Source organism: Nipponia nippon, unplaced genomic scaffold (genome assembly GCF_047370975.1).
Source record: "Nipponia nippon isolate SJK-2023a ecotype South Korea unplaced genomic scaffold, ASM4737097v1 scaffold_27, whole genome shotgun sequence".
NCBI classification, from domain to species: Eukaryota; Metazoa; Chordata; class Aves; order Pelecaniformes; family Threskiornithidae; genus Nipponia; species Nipponia nippon.
Window position 1 is genome coordinate 2,621,506 of NW_028262344.1, and position 25,058 is coordinate 2,646,563.

General features: G+C 47.2%; 1 long non-coding RNA gene and 1 other non-coding gene across 2 annotated transcripts in view; both read left to right on the forward strand.

Annotated features, from left to right (window-relative positions):
• The window catches only part of LOC104016049 (uncharacterized), a 161,455-nt gene that overhangs the window by 75,645 nt on the left and 60,752 nt on the right, over window positions 1-25,058 (forward strand). Inside the window, exon 10 of the transcript XR_015705975.1 lies at window positions 23,738-23,912. This is a non-coding gene — a transcript (uncharacterized LOC104016049). The remainder of the gene's footprint in view (window positions 1-23,737; window positions 23,913-25,058) is intronic.
• On the forward strand, window positions 19,203-22,826 carry LOC148055029 (uncharacterized). The gene is made up of 2 exons (XR_015705976.1): window positions 19,203-19,312; window positions 22,108-22,826. It is a non-coding gene; the product is annotated as an uncharacterized LOC148055029 (long non-coding RNA).

A 25,058-nucleotide genomic window follows, 5' to 3' on the forward strand; every position in this document is an offset into this window, starting at 1 on the left:
CCCACCACATTTCCTCCCTGGGAAAGCAACATCTTCACATCTGCTTTTGGGTGGAAACATCTGTTCTATCCAAGCCTTGTCTGTCTTGAGAAGAGACAGGCATTCTGGGAAAGTGTTCCAGCTGGGTGGGTTTTTTCTTCCCTTCCCCCCCGAAATCTTTCTGACATTGATATGCGCCAAGCAGCCAGCAGTATCCGAACATTTGCCAGGCATTTGTCTCTTACACAAAACTGTATGAGCAACCCAGGGAAAATCATGAAAGATGCAGTAAGATTTTTAAAAAAAAAAAAAAAAAAAAAAGCGGCTTCTTAAGGATGCAAATATTTAAGAAAGGTGTTATCAACAGCATGAATACGCAGGAGCAAAGCAATCAGAGCTAATGGAGGCTTATCCTTACCCTATAACAACAAGTAATAATAAGCAAGTCCTGTTCTATAACTGAATTTCTATTAACATAGCAGCAAAATTAGGTAGGGAAGGGAAAATTACACAATGCTTCTGAGCTAACCCTACTTCAGTAAATAAATGACTATCAGATTATAGTGGCAAACATTACAGAGCTGGATATGCACATTCAGGTGACTGCAGCAAATATTTTGCTTTATCTTAATGGAGAAGCCAATGACTTTCTCATTGCAATGTCCCTGAGACAGCTGCAGAGCATGTTGTGCATTGCAAGCAAGGAGGAGCGATGCTCCGTCTAAGCTGGGTTGCCGTACCACCTCTGTTTCAAGACACTAGCAACCCATTTATTTGAAATGCTTCAATCTGAATTAATTCTCTCTACTTCAGTGGGTTGACCCCACACTCTACAGTAGCGACAACAGTATTTGGCCCTGAGGCATCTAACCAAAGAATAAAAATTGCCATTGCCAACATTTGCAACCTGCTGTGGACTTTAATTTCTTCAGGAAAAGGAACGTATCTGTGGTTGTGGAGTATCCACTGTAGTGGAGTCTCCAGCATAATTGAATCTGTGTGCCATGCCAATGCAAACGGGCTAAGTTTGACAGCGATATTGCCATGGCTGCATCTTGACTCTTTATCTTCTCAGTCCATAAACAGCACCTCTAGTGAGATGAGACAGGAGAGCTAACAGCTTGCTGGAGCACAGCTCACACTGCCTGTCAGATTTTGCTTCGCTGGTGCTCCCACTTCTGGTTTCGCTTCACAACCACTTCTACTTCCAAGCTCCACTTTTACAACTCGGGTTCAAAATATCACTTGCATGTGCTGCTATCCCATTTGAGAGGCTTTCAGGTCATGACTAGAGCTATCAGGACTATGCAGAGCTCCTCCCCACTGCCAGATGCTCTGCCCAGATCTTGCATTCCTTATCATCCTTGGAGGCCCTTGGGCTGTCAGTAGTAAAGCCTGTCTGTCCTTTCTCTCAGCTGGTGTCAGTGTGAGCCAGGGTGATGGTGGAGGAGAGGAACCTTTGGTGAGCCAAGACGCTGTCCCTGGCTGCTGCCTCCTGGGCCTCTCACCCTGCTTGGAGTGGGAAGATAGCCGGTGGTGAAAGCAAGCAGCCGCGGACGTTTTCAGTAAGTCTTAGGCTCTCCTTCCTCGCCCCATGGGCGCTTTCTGTGTTGCATGAACATTTGTTCCTTGTCGCTTGAGGGGAAGAGCGCAGTGTGTGTCAAAGCCAACAGTGCTCCAGCAGTGAAAATGTGAGGAGAGATGCTAAACAGCTCAGGAAAGGATTGCAAGCCTCCAAGTGATGAAACAGAGAACCGCAGCAGTGTGGCTGCAGAGGATCTAGGCCAATTATTTATTTTCTTGTGGTCACTGTCACTCCTAAAAAAGCCAGCTGCAGGCTCGTCCGTGCCCCCAGTGTCACCCTGACTGGCTGGTGCGATCCTGAGTACGTGTCAGGCTCTGCGTTTGCTGGGAGAAATGTCACTGGGAGCTCCATGCCCTGAGGCCCAGTGCAAAGTGTGAGAAGTCAGCAGAAGCCCTGCCAGGCAGTTGCCTGACTTTTTATTTTCTTTCATCGCCCTTTTTTTTTTTTCCTGTTTGGATTGCAAAGGATTCCGGGTGACAGATTTTGTGCAAAGAAGAGCGAGCATAAATCAGGCAAGACTGGCAGTGTATGCCACCACCCCTTGTGCACATAATTGCTAGATCTGGCCCAGCTGATGCTGGTCACAAAGTCCTGCCGGCACAGATCCACGTTCAGAGCAGAGATGCTGTTGTACGTGTCATTACCAAGGGCTGGACATAACGGGAGAGGAGAGCAGGGAGTAGCTGCTGCGCTGGGTTAGCTACACAACGCCAGCAGAGCAAGCAATTGCCTAGGGCAGCAAAATAGCAAAGCAGCGGCTGACTCATGGTAGATATTTTTGTTTGTACAATGCTTCACTTGAGCTGGGAGCCTGTGCTGCTGTTAGGATATAAAATGCAAAAGCAACCAGCACAGGTAAAGATAATCACTTACCCAGAGTGGAAGGGAAGGAAGAGAGGGATGTACAGGGTTTTGAGAAATGAATCCTGGAAGCTGGGGGGGAGAGACATCCTCAGTGCATCTCTGCAAGGCTTACCTTGTTAACACGGTGTATAATCCTCTCATCTTTTCCGCTGGGTGTCCCAGGGTGCTTCCCAACCCTGACAGGTTAAACTTCGTGCAGTGGCAAACTGCTGCATTGGTATAATCACCTGCACTGCAAACAAGGGAAACTGAGGCATATTGAGATGGGCTGCTTTGTCGCAGCTATCCTCTGCGTCAAAGGCTGTGCTGGAGGAGCAGAGCATGAACACCTTCCACCCTGTTCCTCTTCCTTCATCCCCAGCCCAAGCCATGGTGTAGGTGCCGTGAAAAGGCTTACAGACCATTGCAATTTGTGAGGTTGTCTTTGAGGCTGCAAAAAGATCATAGATTATGACAATGTTTTGTGCATAACATCAGTGTAAAGTCCTTTCTGGGAGCTCTGGAAGGCCAGTCGGAATCTTGCAGATTTTGTACATCCCTTATTTGACATTTTTGCAACCGCGTGAATTGTTCTCCTTCCAGCATGAAGCTCTGTGATTCAGTTTGTAGCTAACGCCTCTGGTGGGGCCCACCCCTGCTCAGCCAAGGCAAGCGAGGCTGCGGTAGCTGACACCAGCGCTGGCCAGGCTCGCCTGCTGTGTCACAGGAGGTGGACAGCAGAATTGCTCCCCTTGACCTCCACTGGTCCAGTGAACAGTTTCTTTCTAATGCTTGCGCACCAGGAGCTACGGACCTTGCTATTTAATGCCTCCACTGAGGTAGCCCGGCTGTGCCGCTCTGCAAAGCCTTCCCTGCTCACAGCTCTCCGTGGTGTGGTCAGAGGGGTCTTGTGGACCCCAGCCCAGCAGTGGGAGATGCGGCCGGACTGTTGCCGGGGCAGGGAGCGCTTCTGATGGGGCTGCAAACCTTCTTGCAAGGTGGAAGACTGAGGAAGTGGTTTTGCCAGCTGGATAGGGATTTATGACTGCAGCGGCACTTTCCTCCTGCACTCTCCCCTCCTGTGCTCAGGCGGAATTAGTCAAGCCACGCGCACCCGCTGCCAGGCCTTGTATGGATGAACTCACACGTTAGAGAAGGATTTGTCTCCCTCCGCTCCCCCTCCGGCGTCCTGCCACCTCCAGCCACCCCTGTTATTGTTTACAAAGGAGTACAGCCCTGCGAATGAAGCCTGCCGTGGTCTCCGGCTCTCTCCAGCCATGTGTTGTACCCCATGAGCTGGCTTGTGGCATTTATTAGCAGGAGCAGAAAAGTGCTTGCCTCATCACAGAGAGCAGCTGGAGACAGAGAGGTTTTCAAAGGCATGTGACTGACCTCTACCTCGGCTGCCGGGGGCTTGGGTATTGCCGACTCAGTGGAATTTTCTTCTTCTTCTCTTCGTCTCTCTCTCCCTCTCTCGTTCCTTTCCGCAGTGTCCTGACCTTGTGAGGCCTTGGTCTCCCCCCATCCATCTCCCAGCATTCAGTCTCTCCTGTGAACTCATGCTGGGAGATTAATTGCCACTATCGCCCCTAATCCATCACACTTCCCAAAGATTGTTTTGACATCTAGTTAATTTTTGGCTGATGATTTATCAAATTCTTATTACCGTGCTCTGAAGGGGCTCATTTATTGTGTTGATTCATGGTAATGATAAAGGGGAACCTTTTTGAATTTTAACTACATTCCCTCATGTTCTTCCCAGCACAGCTAAAGAGGAAAAAGGGAAAAAATATAGCCAGGGACTCTTAATTCAGAGAGTAAAAGGGGAGGGGGGAAAAAAAAAAACCAACCCTCTCTATCCTCCATTATTTGTTTGAGAGCCAAAAGTCCTAAAAGAGGTTAATATATATTAAGACATATTTTTAGAGTTCTGGTCTGGACTGTGTTTCAAGAGCATCCCCCCAAGGCTCTTTAAAACATTTATTGCCCTGTAATATTACCTAAATGTCTACTACCATTTTATTCAAATAGAAGTTAATGCTAAATGATGTCAGTCATGTACCAGTGGAAATGTAAAACATGTCTCTCTGCCAGTCCATATGGCAATTCCAGCTTTTAAAAGTACACAGAGAATTTTCTGCAACCCTTTATGTCATTCCCCCATCTTTGTTCCCACCTATTTTTAATTTGCTGCGCAGTTTTTAATAAGCCCAGATGGTAAAGGAAACACAGTAAATGGCCATTCTCTCTTTTTCTTTCCAGGCAGCTCGGGGAGTTAGAGCCCTTACATGGAGGGGAAGAACCGTAGCATGGGGTATACATGGATTTGTACGTGGTTTTGGGGAAGGGAGATGCACAGCTGTGGTAGTGGGCAGTGCGGCAGCGTTACAGGAGCTGCAGTGATCCTAGAAGGGTGTGTGCTGATATGGGATTCACTCAGTTTAGGGCTGAGGACAGGCACAGGAAGAGTCACTTGAAAGATGCTCCGAGGACCTAACAAGCAGCCGTTTCCGTCTGCCCAAGCAGCAGCCTCCTGCGTGGCCCGGTTTAAGTGCTGGCTGTTCAGAGGAGGAAGGATGCTCTTGTGTTTAAAGCCCTGAGAGCTTAGCTCCTGGTTCTGCTCTAGCCTTTCCCTTGTGACTGCAAGCAGTGATGTATGCTCTACGTGCTTTAGTTTCCTACTTCTGAACAGCAATAATAATCTTGCCTTTTATCCGTCTGTCTTCACTATTAAGCTTGCAGGTTCTTTGGGGTGGAGACTGGCTCTTCTCTGTACAGACACAATGCTGACAACAGTCCTGGGCACTAATCCAGGATAACTGAAACAATGGATGAGAGATAAGGGAAGTAGAATCAAAATAGTAGGGAGAAAGCAAACAGTTCCTTTTTATCAATTCAGTTTTCAACTTTAGCAGATCATTTTATTTAACCTTTAGGGACCCTGTAGGATTCATTACCAAAGCACAGAATTCATCACAGAAGAAGCCGTGAGCATCCAGCTAAGGGCTGAAGGAAGGGAGGTGGCTGATATATTCTCTGCTGTAGTCAGGTTTAGCTGCAGGCCAAGGTTGTGCTGCATGTGGCGGAGCAGGCTTGCTGGGCGCCGCGCTGGGCTCTGCCGTCAATTTGCTGAGACAGATCAGTTTAGAGCTCCTGGGTATGTTGTTTTATCGGTCTGGGTATCTTTCTTACCAACAAATGAATATAGAAGTTTCCATCAAAAAGTGGAGGTGTTAGATGTGAAAATACGACAAAATGCCGTAAAAATACCTGGGTTTCCGTTTCCTTAAAGAAATCCCTGGAATTTTAAAAAAAACCCAACCAACCAAACAAAAACCCCACAAAACCAAAACCATACAAAACCCCCTGCATTCTTCTGACAGTCCATACAGGGTTCTTCTGGAAGCCAGGTCCCAGCAGTCAGTGTGGAGCCCCTGGATGGCTGGTCCTGCCGCTGCTGGTCATCTCCCAAGCTAACAAGACGTACTGGGGTTCAGAGTAAAATTCCTCCAGGTTCGGCACACTGATGTGGCTGCAATAACCTTTCTAAACAGAGAGGGGCCTCAGATCAGCAGTTTAACAGTCCTTCCCAATCGTCCTGAGAGAAAGCAAAATGTTGTTCCAGCTCTGCCCAGAGAGTCACGTTTTCCTTCCACCCTCCTCCTCCTCCGTCCTGGAGTGCACTGAGCAAAACCCAGCCCTTTTCCACGCAGGTCAGCAGGTGCTCTGGCTTCCATCAGTCCTTGTGAGCTGTGCCAGGTGGCTGGGTTGTATCTGTAACGTGTTTGACAGCACTGTGCGCTATGCTTTGTGGCTAAGTTTGAATGCTGCACTTAAAAACAAATCTGATCCGTTTTAAAAATTTGTGGTGGGGTTCTGTTTTAATTTGTTTCAATTTTTTTAGGGCTACTGCCATTTATTAATTTTGATCCCACTTGCATATTTTACATTTATTGTAGATGTGGGATTTTTCCAGTGTTCCACATTGCTTGCTTGGTTTCCCCTGCCTCTGCCTGGAAGAGGAGGTTGGTGGCTGAGTGTCAGATGGAGGGAGAGTTGCTGAAGAGGAGATGAGGGTTCCAGTGCGAAGGTAGAGGGCCTTAATAAGGGGACTAGACACCCACTCTCTGAATCTGTTTATCACCTGTTACCGTGCCACAAGGAATAGGGTCCGGCACAAGATTGAGTATGGTACTAGTTTGGGGTTATTTTGTTGCCCTAGGCCGAAAACCGCTGATGGCCAGGAGCTCTTTCACAAGCCCTTCCTAGCTCTGGGGACAGTTTCTGCCAGAGAGACCAGATGGGCACCTTGCAGCGATAACCACTGCACCCATAACTGACCAGATCGCGGGAGCTATGCGGGCGCTGCGTGGCCAGCGCTGGGACCAGGAGTAACACACCACATCACAAGAGGCAGGGGCTGCTGGCCCAGTCCCACGAGCTCTGGGAGCCTGAGCAAGGCTCAGATTTGCACCACAGGGGCCTTACTGTGCTCTCAGTAGCACTTGTGTAAATCAGGAGGAACCCTGTCCAAATAGGAGCAGAATCCCGACTGGTGCAGGGCAGAATCAGTCCCGTAACGACCAGTGCCACCACAGTGCTGGAGTGAGCCCGAAGCAGGGTAAAAGCTCATGAGAGATTGTTCATTTACATCACGCCCTCTCCTTATCTTTTATTTTTCTTATTCTCTCTTCTTCTCCTCCCCTCTCTCCCCCTTCTTCCCTCCCCCTCGTACTCTGCACCTCTCATTTTCCATCCCTTTAAATGAGGTCACCCTGACTGAATGAAGGACGCAGGGAGCGGGAGAGGTCACGCATTAGCACTGCTATAACTGCGCTGCTACTGAAACTAGGCAAGTCATCCATCACGGCCTCCACTACTCCATTAGGCCCCGCATGAAATATGCCCTGCTCTGAATCGCACGGCCATACATCTCCCAGTCTAGACACCTTCCTGTTGTGTGAAGATCAATGCCGCGCGGTCATGCATCATGTGTCATCCAGTAGCCCTCACTCTAATAATCGTGTCTATTCTCTAGTCTGCAGTATAAATTATGGGTACTGTGAAAGTACTATATTATTCAGCAACCTTGGTCACTAATGGATTATTGGTTTATTGGCTGATAATGTGAGCTCCTTTTTTGCCTGGATCCTACCTTTATTTATTTATCTTTTTTCATGATTATTATTCTGAGTGATGACTGATCTGGATTCTTATCCACAGGCTTTCACCCTTGCAAAGCAATTATAATAATAAGGCCCTTTGACCATGGGCCTATTGCCCTGGCTCTCGCTTAATAGAGATGGCTTTTGCTAAAATAGAAGTCAAATATCTGTCTCTCTCTACCAGCTCGGTCTCCCCTTCCTATCTTGTTGAAGCTACTGAGCCCTTTTCCTGGGATAGAGCCCCAAGCCAGGGACTAGAAGTAAAGACCCCAGGATCTTTACGGGTGATACTGCAAGAAACTGATTTCTGAAAGAGATCTAATGCAAATAACCTTCTCTGCCAGACCGCCGCAATCTTTCCTCCCACGGTCAGACACATTCCCGTCTGGAGAATAAAAGCAATCCCACAGGGTCACGCCGAGGGTCCCACCAGCTCAGCACCCTGTCTCTGATAGCAGCCCGTACTGGATGCTCAGGGAAGTCATAACAAAACACGCAGCATACCCCAGCAGCTCCTTGCAGTTGGCAGCCGCAATATTGAGGTAATTTTTCCCAGTTCTACCAGTAGTTTCTTGTGTTGCACCTGACCATACCCTCTATCGCACCCAGTTGCCGACAGGGCGTTCAGATGGCAGAGGAGGAAGAAACCCCAAGAGGGGAAGGCAGACTGGTGGTAAGGCTGGTAAGGCCACGGGGCTGGGGCAGGGAGCACGGGACGAGACCCGGCTGGCACGTGAGCAGTCAGCACAGGCAGCCTTAATTGCCTGTAAAGAGTGCTGCATGTTGCTGTGCCATGGCTTCCTCACGTGTCAGCTGCTAATTTGTTGCTGTTTGTTTGTACATGACAGTAATGTGTTTACCTCATTAGGGGATGTCAAAGTTCCCCAAATCTGTAGCTGGGAGATTACGGATTTCCTTTGCTGACACACTGAGGAAGCGCGGCAGACGAATGAGCAGGGGTTTTGGCAGTAGGACGAAAGGCAAGCAAAGCGGAAGGATGCGTTAACCCTTAGAGCACTCGGTCCATCAGAAAAAGCACACCCTTCCCCGAGAAGGGTTGGCTGCTATTTGTTCCCAGATCTGGAGCCAATGTATCAAACTATGGCAATTAAATACCTTTGGATACCATAGCAAGGACCACGATGTAAAAGCTGTAAAACCTCTTAAAGCAAGGACGTGAGAAAGAATGGGCATATAAAGAGAGGGGATTAGAAAACAGCCACTATACATCACACTCGGCTGCTCGAACCGCAACCAGGCCCACATGCAGCTATTCATTGAGCGGTGTCTTCCCATTAATTATGATTAAACTACCTTACAGTTAGTCATTCCTTCATTTGTAAAATGCTCCTATTTTCCAACCAGTTCTAATCTTGGCTGTAATTGTCCTGATGGTAGAGTAGTCGCTCCAGAGAGCCTTTCCTTCTCTCTCTGATGTATTTGAATCTAAACAGGGTTTGTAGCCCTGTGGCTGCGTGCCGTAGTTCCTGCTACTACAAGGAGGTACAGCAGGGCTTGACCACGTCCAGCACCCCGTTCCTGCACAGGGCTCTGCTGTTGAGACCAGCTGAGGCCCTGGATCTCACTGACCTCGGCCTTCCCCTTTTCAATGGCATTCATACCTATCTAATTTACAGGATGGCTCTGAGAATTAATTAGTTAAATTTTTGCACGTTACTCTGAAAGTACTAGAGGCTACTGCTGCCTATGTTTTCTGCCAACACATCACATTTGCCACCTTCCATGTGAATGAATTCCTAGGATGCTGTCCAAACTGACAAGAGGAGCAGGAAATGCCTCCTGCGAGGGCAGCAGGAAGGTGTGAGGAAATTAAAGGAGCAATTCAAGAGCTGCAGCTTTTTCTTTCACTGTAAGAGAAAGCAATAGTCATGTCCCCCTCCCACATCCTCGACTCACCAAGATAAGCCAGGCCATGTTTTCTCAGGCCCCGACATGCTACGAAAGCCCAGCATGCACATCAGTGCCGATGAGGCTGTCCCCCTTTCCGCAGCGTGGCTGCAGCCCCCAGGAGGAGGCCGGAGGGAGCGAGAGAAGCCTGAGGGATGGGGATGGGAGAAGGGTCTGCATTAGCTCGGTTGGGGTCACTTGCAGCACATGCTGGGAATTCCTCAGCAGCTGGTATCGCTGACAGACAGAAGGAGTATCTCAGGGAAGATCTCAGCAATCAGTTTGACGGGGGCGGCTGGTTCCACTTCCTATGAGACATAACTCCGGCACCACATTTGACTCTGCTGATCAGATAGGAGCTGCATTACAAGGCAATATTGTGGTTTCCCTTAATGTCCTGCCAAACTACATTTATCTTCTCATTCCTTCCCCACCCTCCCTGAGAAACCCTGCTCAGGTCACAGCCTGGAGAGAAAGCCTTCCTTGTGAGGAGGAGGATGGAGCCCTAGTGCAGAATCTGGGTTCATAAGCATGTTTTGTATTAGGCGGGAATGAGGCAGAATAACTTAATTAGAGGTACTCTCAACTGGTTCACTGTACATAGGTCTTGACCTACAAGGGTGCATGTAAGAACACTAGAAGGCTGAAGCAGTGGTTGTAAAATCCTGGAAGGCTTCTGACTACTCTTTCCAAAAACATCAAAAATGTGGCTAATAAAAGGTAGTCTTTCGAATATGTAAATCCATAGTGAGGAGCAGGGCAGTGTGATTGAGTTGGCTGAGTGCTGTGTTGAAGTGTTGGAGCGACATTTTAATTCCAGCTCTGCTGACAGAGGGCTCTCCAGCAGCTCGTGACTGGGGAGCTGGAGTAGCTGAGTAGAGTAAGACGGAGCAGAAAACTCTTAGGCTCAACCTCGCTGGTGAAATGTGGAAGGAGGGCTTCCATCAGCTTGTGGACCAGAGGAATGGTTGTGCTTGGGACTTGGGAAAGGCACGGCAAGGAACAGCCCTGTGCAGGCAAAGGGCGTGATAGGAATAGCTGAGTCTGTCTTTTTTTCTCTCTTAAAATCAGTGAGGAATTGCAGCAATTTGTTCCTGTGCCTAAGTACTGCTACGAAGGTCTGCTCACAGTCGTCCTGAATCATCTCGGTGTAGAGGAGAAACTAAGTAAACAGCAACAGCCACATCAGACCCTGAGCAGCACCAGCCAAAAATATTGCTGTGGCAGTTCCAAGTGCCATCAAGCATATGGCTAGCGAGGGCACTTTGTCATCTCTGCCTAGCAGGACTGAAATACTGTGCCGTCAGCTTCCATCTGCATCTTTGTCAATGGAGGAAGGCTTCCATCATACAACCTCTGTAGGTACCAAGGGAACAAAGGTACCCAGTTTCTCCAAAAATTGGTAAAAAAGCTGGGCTGTGATTTTGATCAAAGCATCAAGCTACAATTAGTAACAGCAGGCTTATAATGCACTTGCAGCCAGAAAGTGGTGTGACCATGGAGAGGTAGACTCAGCTCTGAAGGATTACCTACAAGCTTATGCTGATTTTAATTATACATAAAATCAGGTACAAACACACACATGCATCTGGATACGTGGAGGCACGAACACATACACAGTCATCATTAGCGCTGGATGCCTAATAACCTTTGCCAGGCATATTTGTGAGCGTGCATCATACCGGTACAGGTGTGTATGGAGAGGAGAGAGAAAAAAGCTGAAAAAGGAAATGTACTGACACCTCCTAGCTTTCTTCTATCTGCTGCTCCAGAGATCTCTTTCTCCTCAAATTACTTCTTGCCACAGTGATAAAGGGCTTGCAAGGCTTGTTGGGATCCTCTATCCATCTTCAGGAGGCCACAGTCAGGGAGAGGGAAAAGAAGGGGGGAACCCCAAAATTCCTCAGCGCATTTTTCCATTCACTTGATCCATAGCCGAGGCCCTCCACCTGCAGAAATCCTCAACTATCACATTTCTACTGCTCTGGCCAATAACGAAGATAATTGTTTCATCCACTTTGTCAAGCTGAAATGAAAAGAGGGCAAAGCAAAATGATGCCATCATAAATCATCAGGCTGAGACAGCAAAAAAAGGACAAGATAGTGACTTCATTAAGGGTTATGTATTGTGTCATTAAGTTGGCAGGGGTCACCTTTCATGTCACGCAGCAGCCCCATGATGCATTGCTGGCTCCTCTTCCCAATAAAATTAAACGTAGATGTAAAACTGATTAGGCCGTGTTTGCTTCAGCCCAAGGCAAGGGAACTGCGCAGGGAATAATTGATACAAGATCGCGACTGATTTGTAATGGCAGCGATTTCTCTTCCTGGTCATTTCTTTGCTGACCTTGCCCATTAAAATAAGCCCAGCTGCCTTGAAAAGAGAGACGCTCATTCCACCCTTTCCCTCCCCCTGCCCGAGCCACTCGCCTGGAATTCATTTCCTCACTTACTTTCCTAGGGATTTCTCATTCAGCACTACGGCAGCCTGACGGCCACACGCTGCCTCTGGCTTGGTTTAAGTGCGGGGACAGCCCTTTGTATCTTCTTGGTGTCGCCGGTGACACCGTCCTCATGTGTCGGTGGCATCCCCTGTTCCTGGTTTTGCCCTCCTGACTGACAGCGGATCCTTACCTTCCTCTAAGCCTCCACTCCCTTTTCCATGCCCTGCTGCAGGGCAGGCGATGCTCTCCTGAGACCTTGGTTACAGAAACGTCCCAGTGCCCAGGTCTTCAGGGTTTTGGGAGTGTTTTGTGGAAAGATTTTGTTAGGGCTATCAAAACATCTTCCAGACAGGATGGTGTTAGCTTCTGAAGGCCTGAAACGTAAGACCAAGTATCTTCTGACAGCACCAACCTGCAATTCTGCAGTGCCCTGCAGTCCCTCTTTGCTACCCGCCATGCTGTGCTGTACAGCTCTGAAACAGGGGGCTGTCAGATGGGTGAGATAGGAGGGAAAATGTGGGCTGATATAAATCCCTGTTAGAGGTTATTGCAAACCACAGGGCCGCTTACCATCCGAGATCCGGGCACCTGAAACACCCTTGTGCTGCGTAGCTAGAGTATGTAATTGTGTCCCCTCTGAAACTTAGACGCAGTGTCTCAGAGGTGGTGTTGTTCTGGAGAGATGCAGAGACCAGTGCCGGCTCCATCATGCAGCTGTTTGGTCCTCGGATGCCCTTTATTTCTCCTTTCCTTCTCCTGCAGCATCTATCTAATAACATGGGGCCCACAATAGTGCTCTGCGTTTCAGAGGAGGCCTCCCTGGTGCACCATATATTACTTTGCCCGAGTAACCTCAGCAGATTTACACTCCCGCTGTTTACAGCACTTTCCCAGGTAAGGTTAGAGAATATGAGATCAGGCCAGGGATGAAAGTGGAGGCAGTCACTGGGATTTTAACTTCTGCTTGCACTTTCCTTCGGGGAGTTTGAAAGAGGAAAAATATGACGCTCACCCAAAAGACAGCGCCAAATCTAGAAAAGTGTTCAATGTGGGTGGCTTTCAGAGGGATTATTTATCCACTTAGAGCTAAATATGTGTTTATATGATCTGATGGAGTGGAACTCTTACTTGCAACAACTGTGCCTCATTCTTGGTGCCTTTTGGCCAAGACTTTCTTAAGCGGCTACTGGATTTGGGGCACTCCACTTAAGAGGGCCAGAGTTTCTGAGCACAGGCACTAAACTTTGCTGGAAAATTGAGTGGCTGCTAAGATGCCTCAAGGTAGATGATTAGGACAGTGGATTCCTCCCTCCGGTCACAAAGTACTCTTGGAAATCCCAGCCCTGGTCCAGGATAAATCTGTGGCCTGCGAGGCCACATCCTCAGCTGCGGGACGCTGCAGCTGCTCTACGTATTGCTCCATGGGGTGACACCAGGTGGTTCCAGCTGAGGACCTGACCCTGAGCACAAAGAAGTGTGTGAGCTTTCAAAGAGCTGGGCCTCTACAAACATCTCTGAGATGAACCCAGGCAGGGTTTCAAAGCTCTCCCTGCTTCTGTTTCCTTCGTGCTCAAATAGGTCAGGGAACCTCATAGCTATCAGGCAATTGGATTGATTGAACCGAGCACTCGCAATAATGGCACTGGAAGAAAGCAGAGTAAATAACGAACATTGGATCCCCTTTGCAATGAAAAACTATTAGAGAGACAGAACCAGTAAAACAAACACAATTCCATGTGTCAATCCAAGACATATGGACTAAAAATACATATAGGGAGAGAGCGAGCTTGCACAAGAGAGAGAATGCAAAAGCCTTATAAATGGCGAAGTGAAAAACACTCATTTCCCATGCAATAACTAATATGGTGTGGAACAAAGGAGCTGAGACCTTCTCGCCATAAACAACCGATGAAAATATAAACATTTTCTGGGGCGCAGATGGCTGATGCTTTGATTTTATTTTTCTTTTCTATACATTTGACAGCTAAATTCAGTCATTTGTGAACAACGTGGCCATAAAAATGAGTAATAATGATTGGAGGTATCTTACTTTTGTTTTAATGGGCTCTAGAGTGATTCTGAGGAGCTGCTCCAACCCTTGGGGGGGAAAGGGGGTAAGATGCGCCGGCCAGATCCTCAGTTGCTGTTCGCAAGCCTCACAGCAGCAGAATTACACCAGCTTATGCCAGCTGTGGACTGGGCCTGTAGGTTTTCTGCAGTACTGGCTCCAAACTCTAAATTAATGCTGTCCTCAGCTGCACTGTTTCAAATTTGATTGCAAAACCCTGTTGCTGACACAGACAGCTATCAGCGTAACATTACCCAGGACAGGCGGAGGGGGGGGCTTTCAGAGATTTTATCTGCTTTTCAACTTTTTTCCCTCGTTAATTATTTCGGCTATGTCAAACTTGAGCAGAGGATTTTCTCAGCAACCAGAAAGAGTTAGGCACTCCTTGCCAACCTTAATTATTTGTATAAAAGTCTTACTGAGAGATTTTCGGAGGGGTAAAGCTACATCTGCAGGGAGACACGCTGCCAGTAACTGGAAGGGGCTTCAGCCATCACTGCAACAGAATTGCAGTCTATTTTCATCCACAGACTCGCTATAAAACCTGGGTGAATCCAACAAATTCCCTGTACTTCTCTTTACCTTGCTGTAGAAGATACTTACGTTACCTACATGAGCTGCTTTGAGGTCCTCAGATCAAGGAAACACAAGGTGCTACTGTTTGTTTCCAGAGCTTTTACACACTGAGCAAAAAGTAAGTGTGTGTGTGTGTGTGTGTGCTTTTCTGTGTGTGTACCTCGTTATTGTTGAGGATACTAATTCTGGATATAGAGGAGCTGAGTGGCAACAGCAACATGGAATCTAAATATAGAGAACATATAACAGAAATACAAACTCCATTCTCAGCAATGTAAATTTTAATGAGATTATGTATAATCCTTCTATTGACATTTCTGCCAGGGTAGCACAAAAGCATGAGGTTTGTCTGTATCCACCTCCCATATAGCTGAGCATTTTAGCCTCACATTTAGGAATCTCCCCCAAATTGCCTGGCCAAAGATTACTCTGTCTGGATGAGAGTGGATCCAAGGGATGACTTTGCCTGGTATCGAAGGATTAGTTGGCTTGGAACTTGTTTAGGGACACATCCTAAAATACACAGGCCAGTGTTGCACATCAGCTATTCAATGACGTGATATTAGATGATATTTAAAACTAAAGCTGGCTCTGGCAGTGAGATTTACCAGGCTGGAAAACTGAGTAAAGCACCATGAACGGGAGTTTCAGCTGCTTTGCTGAAGGTGGAAATTAACTGCTTTGCAAAAAAGGCAAGGAAAAAACCAAACATACAGTGTCAAGAGTCCTATTTTGAGGGCTTGAACTCCTCCCAGGCTCAAGCCAGTCTCTACTAGGATGGATGCTGTCCTAATACTGCAAATTGCTACACGCTTTGATTAAGGCCTTTGCTTCATTCAACAAGAAAGTCTTATGCTGAGCCCCAAGACAGGATCTGTACCCTCCCTCTAAGTGTTCAAAACCACCAAGCACCAAACCCTGTGGTTTTGCAGTGATAAGGACTTGACCCACACTCCTGCAGTCCTTTCCACTGGCCTCGCTGAGCCATGCCAGGGCTTTGTATAGTCCTTGCAGAAATCTCCGCCACTGAATTAGTGCTCCTTCCACTGAGCCAAGCACGCCGATGCACAGAATTATGTTCCAGCCACACCTCTGACCTTCCAGCATTTAGAAAAGACATCTTCATAGATGAATACAAGCCCGGAGGGAGGCCAGGAACAGTGAGAAAGAGCAAAGTACATTTCTGCCACATTCTCACTAGTGTTCTCTTCGCGGTCTCTCCTGCTGGTTGTACTCTTTTACTGCCATTTGTAACAGAGCCAGAAGACAAGGAGAAGAAAAAACGGGGGGCTTATTAAGTAGATCAAATGTTAAGGTAACATTATGTGCCACACTACATTCTGTAAGCTGGTGAGGACAAGGTATTATTCCAGCGGTAGCCAGAGATGGCTTTGGTGAGTTCAATTGCTGCTTTTTCCCATGGGCCTATAAGATCCAGGTCTCTGTGGTTCAGGAGAGGTTGCAACAGGGCTTTTCTACCATCCTTCCCCAAACAGGTGAAAGAAAAGACAAAACTCCACTTCTGACTCCTGGTAAGGCTTGCCCAGCCCAGACGAGCTGGCAGCTCCTCTTCTCTGCCTCTTTGGGATGTGAGAATCTTAGGGTGCTGTGACGTGATGTGACGGCTTCACCAGCAGCATATTCCTCTCGTTTACTGCCCAGCCATAACCTAACTGCAGTTAGAAAAACCTCTCCAGCAGCCCCTGCCCTCCAGCTGGGCTGCACTGCATTTCTTCCCCTGTCTCACTGTACACCCCGCTCTCACTGGCCCTTACAGGATGTTTTGAAGTGATGGTCTCTGCTGAAGATGCCCTTTCTGCAAGCAGGTTGGCCACTTGCTGCAAACTGCTGACAGCAGCTGGCTGGGAGCCGACCAGAGCTGGCGAGTCCCTGCCCTGGGTGCTTAGCACGCCCAGGTGCCTTCCCACCCCACTCCTTTGCATCTCTTTTTTTCTCACACTCATCGCATCTTCTTGTTTTTCTGCGCCATGTCCTGCTGGGGCTGGGTTGCTGGCTTGCCCTCAGCTTGCTGTTCATGAGATGGGGCTCGGGCTTAGCCGCTCTTCTCTGTGCCTCTGCTGTATTCCCAGCAAAGGGCAAACCTGCGAGCCTGTGCAATGAGTTGCCTGGGCTTAGCGGTGCAGTGCTCGTGCATGGGGGTGTTTTGCCAGCAGTTCTTAGAAATTGCAGAGTATTTAATTTTAAAGGTGCCAGGGAGCACTAGGCACCAGCTTATCAAAAGCAGGAGGGGAAGATTAAATGATCCCTGCTCCCCATGTCAGGAAGTAGATATCCCCACAGAGAGGTCTACTGGATGCCACAACTCCTCCATTTACTTCTCCCCAGTTCATGCCACAGAGTCACGATGGTGAGCTCTGATCCTGGAGTGATTTTTCTTAATGTCTTTATATAGATGAGTTAACTCAAAACCTTTCCAACATAAGCATGTTTTTCTGTTCCTTCATCCTGACCTTGGCATTTTCTTTCTCCACTCCAAGTTCTCTGCTGTCCTCTGGCCAGCTTTGCCTCTCATTTGTCAATGTTATTATTGAATTTTCAAATGCCAGTAGTGCACATAAATCAATGGCTGGCTTCTCCCCAGTGGCATATCCCTGCCACATGTGGTCATTCATTTTTTTTAATAAGTCCTCCTCTCCTTTCACCCATTTATAAAAATGCATCTTGTTCGCCTGCTGCCGTCCATCATTCGGTGAGTCCAGCTATTTGTTGCCCCTGAGTGCTTATTCATCAACGTTTTCAAAAGCAAAATCACTCTTCGACTCCTGCTCTTATTGTGCCATCAATCTCGACTGGGGATCAATAAACCTCGCTTTTGCAATTTTTCCCCCCATCATCCTGTGCTAGCTTTCCCAAAGTCTAGCCTTTGTATTTACATTTTTAACTGATCATCAGAAGTAGGACAATGACAGTGTCGATGAGCAGGATGCTTTCATTTGCTCCCAGTGTGGCAATACCTGGCCCGGCATCACTCATCTCACTTGGGGACCCCGAGAATTGAACACTCATCTCTTTATCTTTTTGCTTTGGCCCCAGGAGTTGTAAATGGGGAGAAGATGACCCCTGGCCACACAGTTCTTGCAGACATTAGCCCTGGGGACTAGAACTGGGGGAATATTTTTCTTCTAAACATCATTTGAATGAAAAATGGCTTTTCACTGAGAACTGAAATCTTCATGGAAAACTCTTTTTTGTTGTTGTTTTTCAATAACAACAGACAAAACTAAGAAATTCTTTTTTTAAAAAAGTTTCCTCTTTCAAATATAGACTTAAAAGGCTGACATTTATTTTTGAAACTGTTTCCAAGAAAACAGACTATTTTATTTTTTGACCAGAAACGTTTTCCAAAGCTGAATATTTTCACGACTTTTGAAAAAGCTAAATGTTTCAGTTATCAGTTTTATCTTTTCATTGAAATTCTCAAGAAAACCCTCTCTTCAGCTGAAAAGACTTCCAGCAAAACTGATCAGCTTCTAAAATTTTCCAAGCTGTCCTGTGCAAATAACAGGCCTTTCTGGCTTGCCGTTATCATAACAACCCATATCAAGCACATAAGGACTTATGATTCGGGCTGAGGCACCACAGAGTGGTTGAGGTTGGAAGGGACCTCTGGAGGTCACCTTGTCCAACCCCCCTGCTCGAGCAGGACCACTTGGAGCCGGTTGCACGGACCCTGTCCAGACGGCTTTTGAATATCACCAAGGAGGGAGAATCCACAGCCTCTGTGGGCGACCTGTGCTAGTGCCCAGTCACGCTCACAGTAAAAAAAGTGTTTGCTGACGTTCGGACGGTGCCTCCTGTGTTTCAGTTGGTGCCCATTGCTTCTTGTCCTGGCACTGGGCACCACTGAAAAGAGCCTGGCTCTGTCTCCTTTACACCCTCCCTTCGGATATTTATACATGTTAATAAGGTCCCCCCCCGAGCCTTCTCTTCTCCAGGCTGAACAGTGCCAGCTCTCTCAGCCTTTACTCATCTGTGAGATGCTCCAGTCCCTTAATCATCTCCGTGGTCCTTTGTTGGACTCTCTCCAGTATGTCCATGTCTCTCTTGTAATGGGGAGCCCAGAACTGGACACTACTCCAGGTGTGGCCTCACCAGTGCTGAGCAGAGGGGAAGGATCCCCTCCCTTGACCTGCTGGCAGTGCTTTGCCTAATGCAGCCCGGGATACTGTTAGCCACCTTTGCGGCAAGGGCACGTTGCTGGCTCAGGTTGGTGTCCACCAGGACCCCCAGCTCCTTTCCTGCCAAGCTGCTTTCCAGCTGGGTGGCCCCCAGCGTATCCTGGTGCCTGGGGTTATTCCTCCCTAGGTGCAGGTCTTTGCATTTCCAACCCATTTCTCTCTGGGGCAGGGTAGCCTGGCCTCATTAACCCTTCCCTAATGAGACGGAGGAGGCACCTGCCCCAAAGTTTTCCAACAGCAGAACCTGAGTAAAGGAGAGAGGCAGCAGATGGAAGCGTGTGCCAAGGCAATAAATTCAGGCCGCAATCACTAACATTTTGTGGTTTGACACTTAATTGATTAACTAATTTGAGGCAACAAGATTTAGTGTAGCTGTAGATTAGTGTCGAAGGGATAATTACGGCTAAGCTCCCGTTTCCAAACAGTGTGTCAGCTGCAGTTTCGAGCTGGCAGGGCCAGTGTTAAGGCTCTCGCCTTGCAGCCGATAGCAAAGGTTCCTGGAAGAGGTTCGCTATGGCTCAGCACCCGGGGATTGCAACGGAAAGGTCAGGCACTGACTTATCAGCATAGACAAAATCCCTTCCTATAATGTATGTGTTTATTCTCAAATTAAATATATTAATGTATTATTTGTTCTTAAAATGTCATTCAATAGATAGTAGGCTTAGGTTTCCTGGCAGACCTTTGAAGCTTAAAGAGTAATGTAATAATAGCACATTAATCCATAAGCTACACAGTCTTCTCCCAGCAGACCCCAAACTCCAGAACTGGCTCTGAACCACTGAATTTGCTGCATCTGTTTCTAGGAATTTCTGTCTAACAATAGTGGACTTGTTGGAGTCTGCTCTGCCAGTTCCAGCATGAAATCCTGCTTTTCTCCCACCCATCTGTTCAGCATTAACATTTGGGCACCTGTAGATGGTGTTTCTGGGGGCAAAGGCAGGTGTCCATTCCTCTAATGATGCACATCTCTGTTCTGCTAACACAGGGGTGGGCTAGGCACCAAATCCTCTTCCCCGTGTGCCTGCCGAGACCAGGTCTTTGGAGCCAAAGTTTGGTTTGGGCTAAGCCTCAGTTTAAGCTGGAGGAAATGCTACATTTGGACTTTTCCCCAGGCTGAATTCTTGGCACAAGCAAATCATTGCTTGGAAAAAAAAAAAGTCTTGAAAGAATGTCTCCATCTTTTTCTCCAAATCACCCATTCATCTATCTGTTTGTCTGTCTAGAGATGATAGCTTGATAGCTATCTAAATGCCAAACCTGATGTTTTGGAGAGCTTGGAATACATCTCTGAACTGCACTGATTTTAATTCTGCAAGTCTTAATACTTGATTGACAAATACAGCTAAACAATCCATCACAGTTGCCTTATCTAAAAAATGTAACCTTTTTTCTGTTTATGGAACATGCACATGTGGAACATGTTTTTCTTTTACTGTCTTATTTATTCCAGTTTATTCAGTGCACTCTTATTTTTTATTTTGTACTGGGTTTGCTGGCTCTTCCCACCTTCCCGTGACACACCTTTCACCTCTCATTCCTGGAAAATACGGGTTGCTTGCAAACAAGCTGTGACTGTGTGTGAAAGCAGGTTTGAGAAAAGAGATCTTGGAAATATCCCAGCCAAAGGAAAGGTTGCGCTTTCTGCCCATATCTCGCTGAACATCAGAGCCTGCACATGGAGCTAGGCGCTGCCCGTGCTAAAGGCTTCCTTTGAAGCCTGCATCCAGCCATGGCACGAGGGATGGAGAAACTGCGTGCTCGCTCCAGTGTCCTCAGGAGGGATTGTAGCATTTTATATTCATGCCAAGGGACAGACTGGGTTTGGTCCGTGACTGGAGCTTCTAGGTGCTGCCAAAGTGACAGTAATAATAATAATCATGCTCGTCTTCTACCCTTTTAAGATAAATGTGAATCTTCTGTTGTTTCAAGCAACCTTGGTGGGCTGCCAACAGTGCAAGAATATCCAACAAAAATTGATGTTGAGATACGCTCACCACTGTGGATGTTATTGCTAACAGTGTTGGCAATTATTAAATTATAGTTATTGCTGTAACGATAGTAAAAGTAATGTTTGTTAATTGCTAAGGCAAATTAACAGCTTTTGCAATTTCACATTTGGGGAGAAGCTTAACAGACTGGTGCTGCTGAAAGAGTTAATGGCACCGCGGGGAGCTAGGCTGGGAAGGATCCATGCAATTTCACTCTACTGCAACCCTGTTTTCATCCCAACCCCACCCAAAACAGCTCCTCTGCTCTTTAGAGGAGAGCTTCAGCTCTGCTAGCAAATGGCAAATATGAAAATAAATAACTGCATAAATGAGTGAGTTTGGCAGGAGGGAAATTCCTTCCCCCTCAGCTTCCCAGAATTTCCCTTTCCTTCCCGTCCGCGGCAGAGCAGACCCCGGGCTCTTCGGGGCAGATAAGTGCCTCCCAAGCTGTTTGCTCCCCGCGAGGGGAGAAGGCAACGTGGCACCGTTCCCCTCCGAGAGCAGGGGAGGGTTTCCTGGTGTGACCCTGGATCACAGAGCCATAAAGGTCACTGAGAGAACATGCCGGGATCCTTCTCTTCAGCTCTTGTAATGGTATTAGCAATGACTGTTTCTTACTCAATCATACTCCCAAAGGATTTTCAATAAACTTTTTATGTGCCATAACTGTTACATTAAATAAAGCTGAAAGTATTGAGTAAACTGACTGTAAATCACTTTAGATGCCTTGGAATTACATTAAGTGTGAGAATTATGGATCTTTTGCTGCTCGCAGAAACAGAGAGACGACAGAGCCAGAAATTTTTATGCTGCCAACCCTTCTGAAGGTTTTTTTAATTATTTTTTTGCACCATACAACAGGCTGTTTCTCCTGTAAATGGCTTGTTCAGGGACATGTTGGGACCGAGTACCATCCCTGTGGTGTAGGATCCTGTGGTGCTGGTGGATATTTTCCCTTCCTATCAAGCTGGGTTGGTTTTCTCAGTCTGGAAATTGTAATTAAATGCTGGGGTAGGGTTACTGTTAGCAGAGCTGAACAGGCTGTGAGTTTTATTGCATCAAGAGTGATTTTCTGTTTGTAGCCTGACAGCCAATACTTCATCAATACAAATATATATTTTGATATAAATAAATGCTGAGGAAAGATCTTCTGTCTCTACTCTTTAGGCACCCCAGAGTTAGCTTAAACGTATGTTACATTTAATACTCTACAGAGAGACACAATTTAATAAAAGCAGCCACAAGTGCTCTGTACTACAGAATAAATGAAGTTCTCTCCTCCTTTTCCCATGTTTCCCCCCTCACGCAATGTCCCGCTTACGTTTCACGGTCGATCACTGGGACCTAAGACAAGCTTTGGAACACGCACCGGGTACTTTGGAGCAAAGGCGGAGCAGAAGAGGGAGAAAGCCAGCTCTCAGCAGCTTCCCCATGGCCTGACCTGGATCTTTCTTGCTGGGTACATCCTGCCCTGACATCCCTCCAGGTCGAGGAGACTTCTCCACTGCTCTGTCGGTTGGACGCCAGTGGACGTGTGACAAGGACATGTAGGAAAGCAGATCCCTCCGGAACTTTGCTCTACCAGCCCAGACTGCATCAAGTGTGGCGAACAAAAGGCATCCCATCTGCCCAGCGCAGCGCTTAGCACTGAATGAGTTTGGTGGTAGCAAATGCAACTCATCTGGTGGTAAACAAAGACAGAAGAAAGCTGGCTGGACAGTGAACTCGGTGGAGGCTGGACCCAAGAACGTGAAACCTCTCTAATGATGTTGCATTTACGGATAGGGACCATGGGAAAGCTCTGGAATTCTGCGGATCTTCCACATTTTAAATCGAGCTTTACTTTCCCCTACCTACGTTTGCGCCCATTGCTAGGGCTAGTAGTGAGGATGTAAATATGAACCCAAGGGCTCAACCTAGTCCAACAAAATGTGCTTTTTCTAGCTGGGGACCCATGGTACGCAACATAAGAGCAGGTTTATACTTGAGGGCCTGAATCCGAGATACCCTGGCTCCCCAGAAAAGAGTGGGCTGAGACTCTCTTGTTGTAACCCCCTCTTCACATCCAGCAATATGGCAGGGGCTTGAGATGTTCCTCTCTGGAGTTCAGAGCAGTCCGGCAAGTCTCAGACATCCCCACCCGCTCACCCCCAGTCTCCTGAAGTCAGAGGAGGGCTCAGCCCAGCAGTAACAGTGACAGTTCCCAGCTTATCCCAAACAGGCCGGAATGAATGTCCCTTGTTACGTATGGGAAGCGGGAAGTGGAGGGCAATGGTGTGGGGAGATTTTTGTTTTTCAGTGTTATCACCACTGCTGCACTAGGAATCTACCTTTCCAGCTGAAGCAAAGCAAATGGCAGCCTGGCTGGCGGCACGGAGCACTACGGAGTGTGCTAGTCTGCGTGTGCGAGAGAGAGGGCGAGTGAGGGATGTACGCCTGGCTGGAGATGCTGCTCCGCGCTCCTACCAGACGCATGGCAAATCAGAGACTCCTGCACGCCAACATCCTGATGAGGAAATAGTTAGAAAAAGGCTCCCAGTGGGAAAACCTTCTGTTTTGCTGATCTTGTAAATCAGCCGAATTCAGCATGTCACAAGCACGTCTTACAATACACGAGACAATGCCCAGATTTTTGTAGTGCAAAAGCATATTAACCTTTGTGTACTCTTGCCGGGTTTCGACAAAAGATGTCTGTTAAGAACTGCAGGGCTCATTGTAATTGCTTGCCATGTGGGTAAATGATCCGGAGCTGTGTGAAGATAAGAAGAAATTGCTAAAGGCAAATCACCTGGGTTTTATTATGCTTGCCCTAAAAATAATTAGCATGGCCTATGAAATCATACTGTGAGAGGGTTTGTTTTAGCAGGAAACTGCAACCTATATATTGTAGCTTTTTTTCTAGAGAGCTGATCTTTGTAGTTGTGTTGATGTGTCTTTTTTTTTTTCTTTTCTTTATTATTTTCTTTTTTTTAACTACAGTGAAAGACAAATGAACAAGCTCATACTCCTCTGAATAGCAACAAGGTGACTGGTTGCTAGCCTGTAAAATCTGGTATTGTCCCTCCTGGAGTCAGAGCTTGACCTTAAGAAAATTCCTGCTAGTTTCTCCGAGGGAACGTGTCCCTGTGCTGCTGCAGAAGCCTGTTTGCCACAGGTAATGCTTTTTACTTGGGATTATGGGTTGTGTGTTTGCCACCAGGCATAAAAATTCACCACCTCTTCTGAGATGAAAGAGCGTTGCATGGGAGCAAAATGGTGTTTTTTTTCCATTTGCTCTATCTGTCTGGGACCACAAAAATATCAAGGTCAGAACAGAAAGCAGGAAATAAAACAGCAACTGCACATAAAATTACAGGCTTGCTGTTTTAAGTGCTAGCTACCCACAATTTGGTGTGAATTGCAGGTGATCAGAACCTCTGAAAAGCATTTGTGCACATACAGTGTTGGCAACCCCAAGCATTAAAAGCCCTGAGTCAGCTTTCTTAAAATCATGTGTTTTGACTTAAATAATGAGATACTACAGAAATAGTAATATGGGGCTGTGTTTGCTTGAAGCCTTGAGGGATTTTTTTCAAGCTTTGTTCTGCCGGTTTCTTCTCTGTGGCAGCCCTCAGTTTATTTTTACCTGAGTGCATTGGAGGTGTCTGACCACAGATGGGAGGCTGCAGAGACCCTTGCGTGTGTCTAGTGCTCCCCAGGCTCTCCCTGCAGCCAAAGCAGGGAGAGAGGGTCCTCCACAGGCCGCTGTGCCTTCCTCGCATCATTCTCCAGAAAGAAAAGCTCTCCCACCATGGGCAGCGTGTACCCGAGAAGCAAGGGCCCTAACTTCAACATCCAAGCTGGGTGGTGAGCATCTCCTAGAGTGCCACGCATCCAGTGCAGAGAAACCTCACGCTACGCAAAGCCAGTATAAAACCCTCTGTTTAAGTCCTTTCCAGAGTGATAAGTGGGGCTTCTGGTGGTGAGTGGCTCAAAGATTAGCATCGCTCTGTCTGACCACCTATATCTCATCCATACTGATTCCTCCTCTTCTTGATCTCAATGCAATTGTATTTGTCCAGCACAGTTTCATTTCCTAGTGTTTGCTGTAATCCTTGCATAATCTTGGGAAGATGCTTTTTCATGGGTCAGCTGATAATTATGTAGTTTTGCTGTGTGTTTTCTCTGTGGAGAAGAGGAAGGCAAGAAGGGCTGCTGCCTTAGAAAAGCTGATTCACAAATGTTCTGGTGTATCCCTTGTTGAAGGCTGAATGTTTAAGTATAGACATTTTGTGCTGTTAAGCAGCTTTCCCAGCCAAAA